We start from the raw sequence: 5339 nt of genomic DNA on the forward strand, positions 1-5339 counted from the left end.
ATCGTTTCTAGGAATGCCAAATGGTACATCCACTTTGGAAAAACAATGTGGCAGTTTCTTTAAAACTAAACATACTCTTACCGCACAGTGCAGTAATCATGTTACTTGGTGTTTACCCAAAGCGGTTGAAAACCGATGTCCGACTTTGTCCTCAGTCCCGAGCTCCACGGGGCAGCCAAGTACACGCGGCCCGGATCTTCGGTACCAGCAGCTGCCATAGACGTCGTTGCGTTCCTCTGGCCTCATCTGCGCCACTCGTCTGCCACACCTTCCGTCGTCATAAGCCGCCATCATGGTAAAGCTCACAAAAGCCAGTAAAAAATCAAGGTGACCCCAAGAAAATGGCTCCTCCCCCAAAAGAGACAGAAGAAGATAGTGAAGACGAAGAAATGTCAGAAGCTGAAGAAGATGAAAGCAGCGGAGAAGAGGTTGTCATCCCTCAGAAAAAAAAGGCAAGAAAGCTACCACTACTCCAGCAAAGAAGGTGATGGTTTCCCCAACAAAAAAGGTTGCAGTTGCCACGCCAGCCAAGAAAGTAGTTGTCACCCGCAGCAAAAAGGCGGTGGCTGCAGCGGCCCTTGCCAAAAAGGCATTAGTGACACCAGCCAAAGGAGTGGTGACACCTGGCAGCAAGGGAGCCACACCAGGCAAAGCATTGGTAGCAACCCCTGGTAAAAAGGAGCAGCCACCCCAGCCAAGCGAGCCAAGAACGGCAAGAATGCCAGGAAAGAAGACAGTGATGAGGAAGATGAGGACAGTGAAGAAGAAGAAGGGGATGACGATGAGGATGAGGATGAATTCGATCCAGCAGTGATGAAAGGAGCAGCTACTGCGGCTGCCTCCGATGACGACGAGGAAAAAGACGATGATGAGGAAGATGACTCGGGAGAAGAACCCCTGGAAGGCAAGAAAGCTCCCGAAAAAGCTGTTCCTGTCAAGGCCAAGAGATCCGCAGAGGATGACGACAAACAGAACGATGATGAAGATGAAGATGAGGATGAGGAGGATGAGGAGGAAGAGCCTGTCAAAGAAGCACCTGGAAAACGAAAGAAGGAAATGGCCAAACAGAAAGCAGCTCCTGAAGCCAAGAAACAGAAAGTGGAAGGCACAGACCAACCACGTCTTTCAATCTCTTTGTTGGAAACCTGAACTTCAACAAATCTGCTCCTGAATTAAAAACTGTCTTTCACAGGCAGGGTCATTTTTAGCAAAAATAGTATCAGTGATATTTTTGCTAAAAATGCTCTTGCTGTTGTGTGTGTCAGAATTGGTGTGTCTAAGAAGTTTGGCTACGTGAATTTTGAATCTGCTGAAGACCTGGAAAAAGCCTTGGATTTCAATGGTTTAAAAGTCTTTGGCAATGAAATTAAACTAGAAAAACCTAAGGGAAAAGACAGTAAAAAAGATCGAGATGCAAGAACACTTTTTGGCTAAAAATCTGCCTTACAAAGTTACTCAGGATGAATTAAAAGAAGTATTTGAAGATGCTATGGAGATCAGATTAATCAGCAAGGATGAAAAGAGTAAAGGGATTGCTTATATCGAATTTAAGACAGAGCTGATACAGAAACAATGTTTGAAGAAAAGCAGGGAACAGAGCTAGATGGGTGATCCATTTCCCTGTGCTATACTAGAGAGAAAGGTCAAAATCCAGACTACAGAGGTGGAAAGAATAGCACTTGGAGTGGTGAATCAAAAACTGTGGTTTTTAAGCAACCTCTCTTACAGTGCAACACAAGAAACTCTTCAGGAAATATTTGAGAAGGCAACTTTGATCAAAGTGTCCCAGAACCAAAATGGCAAATCTAAAGGGCATGCATTTATAGAATTTGCGTCATTTGATGGCTCTGTTCGGGCAAGGGTAGTCATCGCCTAGGAGACGGGGTCTTCCGAAGGGTTTGGTTTTGTAGACTTCAATAGTAAGGAAGCTGCCGAAGCTGCCAAGGAGGCCATGGAAGATGGTGAAATGGATGGAAACAAAGATAATTTGGACTGGGCCAAGCCTAAGGGTGAAGGTGGCTTTGGAGGTTGCGGCCGAGGCAGAGGTGTCTTTGAGGGCCGAGGTGGTGGCTGCGGAGGCCGAGGTGGACTTGGTAGCAGAGGCCGGGGAAGCTTTGGAGGGCGATGAGGCTTCCAAAGAGGGAGAGGAGAAGGAGGAGGAGACCACAAATCACAAGGAAAGAAAACGAAGTTTGAATAGTTTCTTCTATCCCGGTCTTCCCTTCTTCCATTGGAAAGAAAGGACTTGGGTTTTTACTGTTACCTGGTCAATGACAGAGCCTTCTAAGGATATTCCAAGACAGCATACAGTCCTGTGGTCTACTTGGAAATCCCTAAAGATAACATTTCAAGGGAAATACCCTGTTTGTTTTGACAGAATATAAACGTTTTAAAGAGATGAGTGCTAGAGCTGACCCTTACCTGTAAAGTTTTGAATTTATATTGTTTCTTCCCATGTACCAAAAAAAAACACACATTTTTTTCCTACAATTCTGTTTTTTTTTTTTTTTTCTGTGTTGGGGGTTGTAAAGGAAAGCAGAATATTTTATCATGATTTTGTTCAGCATTTTGAGACAAATTGAAAGTCCTAAACTGGAAAAAAAACAAACAAAACAAAAGAAACCAAAAACTTATGTCCACACAAAAGCATGCACATGCATGTTTATGGAAGCTTTATTCATAATTGTCAAAACTTGGAAACAATCATGCTGTCCTTTGGTAAATGAATGGATAAATTAACTGTGGTACATCATACAATGGAATGTTTTTCAGCACTGAAAAGAAATGAGCCATCCAGCCATAAAAAGACGTGTCATACCATGTGATATATAGATGATGTATTATAGAATTGTACACTTGAAATCTATGTAATTTTACTAACCATTGTCACCCCAATAAATTTAATTTTAAAAAAAGACATGTAGAAAACTTACATGCCTATTACTAAGTGAAAGAAGCCAATCTGAAAAGGCTACATACTATAGCAGTATGTAGCTACATACTGTAGAACTGCCCCAGGTTCTGACTATGTAACATTCTGGATAAAGCAAACTATGGAGACAGTAAAATTATTCGTGTTTACCAAGTGTTTGGGAGAGGAAGGAATGAATTGGGGGAGCATAGGGGATTTTTAGGGCAGTGAAACTATTGTGTATGATACTATAATGGTGGATACATATTATTATATTTGTTAAAAGCCATAAAATTACTACACCAAGAGTGAATCATAATGTGAACTATAGATTTAATTAATGTATAAATATGGGCTCATAAATTGCAACAAATATACCATTCTAATGCAAGATATGAATAATCAGAATCTCTGTGTGTGTGTGTGTGTGTGTGTGTGTGTGTGTGTGTAGGGCTGGTGATAGTGAGGTGGTATATTATAACTCTCTGCAAGTTCCATTTAGTTTATCTGCAAACCTAAATGCTCTTGGAAAAACAGTCTTAATTTAAAAAAAAAAGTTGAATAAAACAATATGTTTTGCAAAATCTGATTATATCTTCAATCATCCCAAGACATTTTAAAATTTAAAAATATTCAAAGTTTAGTTAAATTAAATTTAACATTTAATGCTTTCACCGTTTAATGCTTTCAACATCCAGGTAGAAAATCAGATTGCTTGACAGTGCCCAGATTCAGGTTTGACTGACGAACAAACTTTCTCCAAACAGTTGAATACAAGGTCTGAGGTCTTTTCACCTTAACATACAGTCTCCTTGGGGCTCATAGATCACACGGGAAATTATACTATTTCTGTGATGTCAACACAATATAATGAGAAGCGCTTGTGCACTGGAGCTGGTTCACACTGACTCGTGACAGTTGATTTGTTACTTTTCTTTCTAATTCAGTGATGCCATGTTGCTTGCTTGAATTTGGTCATGTATTGGACATCAGCAAATGCTGCAAATAAATTTGTTTTTTTGTTGTTTATTTTAGAAAGCTGCTGTACCAGCACACCACTGGTTAATACTATATCTTAAATATATATATATGTATACATTGAAATATTGAAATATATATGAATATATATTGAAATATATTTTGAAATATATATGAAATATATATGAAATATTTTGTCCAAGTTTAAATAGATTATAGAAAAACCTTCTCCCCAGAAAAGATGATTCTGATATCAATATTTTCCAGAAAAAATATTTTTACATATTTTTATCCTCTTGATTTTATAGAAGCATGATAATAATTTGCTTTGAAGTTTCTAAATTGCATTGTTACAGCAGACCATCAAAGACCATAGGCAGTACAGATTAGAGATTAGCAGAGATTCTCATAAATGATTACTGGGAATAATGGAAGGACTTAAAGGAGAGTGTATGTGCAGATGCCTGAGGCACCTAAACAATTCTGTCTTAAGGAAATTGTCAAAACCTAGTGATGGATGAAAAAGTGATGGGGGAGAATGCTAAAGTGTTTTCTTTTTTTTTTCTTGCATGCTTTGTGTACTCCATGTTTTTTATGCTAAGCCTATATAACATTAACGCATTTTGAAAGAATTATAACACTAGGTCCTGGAATTCCAAGTAGCAAGATGAAGGTTAATGGTGGTAAGCTGAGAGAAAGAAGTATTATAGGGACTGAATGCAAAATTAGTAGCATATATGTAACTTTGATTATCAAAAGCAAATAACATATTAATTTAAAACAAATAAAAATAATTATGCCAGGCATTGCCTTCGACATGAGAAATACAAAAGTGTTTCATTGGCAAAATGAACTCAGAGCTCTTAACTGATGCAATATAATAATAAAGAGACTACAATGTCTTCTGAAAACAGTAACATTTCTGTCTGAGACCATTTCTCACCATGTTGCTTTCTGTAATTTTGATACTTTTGAAGAATACTTGCCAAGTATTTTGTACAATGTCCTTTAACTTGTGTTTGAGTGACATTTCCTCATGATTGGACTGGGGTTATGGATTTTGAAGGAGAATACCACAGAGGGGATGGTGCCTTCCTACTGCATCACATGATATCAACATGACTAGTACTGGTGACGGTAAACTTGATCACTTTGTTAAGGTGATGCTGTGAGACTTCTCCACTCTAAAGTTACTCTTTTGTTCCTTTCTATACTCTTTGTAAATTAGTAAATTCAGCCCACACTCACAGGGAGAAGTAAATTCTACCTCTTGGCAGGAGGAGTAACCGTGTATATTATTTGGAATTCTTCTTTAAGGAAAATTTATCTTTTCTCTGCCATTAATTTATTTACTCAATTATTTATGTAGATCAGTATGGACTCACTGATAGTTATTTAATATTTTGAGTTATAACCCAATACTGTGTTGTTTTGTCACTCAGTTTTTTCA

General features: G+C 38.4%; 1 pseudogene across 1 annotated transcript; it reads left to right on the plus strand.

Moving 5' to 3' along the window:
* Nucleotides 1-292: 292 nt before the first annotated feature.
* Nucleotides 293-2200, plus strand: LOC308497821 (nucleolin-like; annotated as a pseudogene). Its single transcript has one exon. The product of its transcript is annotated as a nucleolin-like (transcript).
* Nucleotides 2201-5339: the final 3139 nt, after the last annotated feature.

The sequence above is a fragment of the Rhinolophus hipposideros genome, assembly GCF_964194185.1.
Source record: "Rhinolophus hipposideros genome assembly, chromosome: 5".
In the NCBI taxonomy this organism is placed as follows: domain Eukaryota; kingdom Metazoa; phylum Chordata; class Mammalia; order Chiroptera; family Rhinolophidae; genus Rhinolophus; species Rhinolophus hipposideros.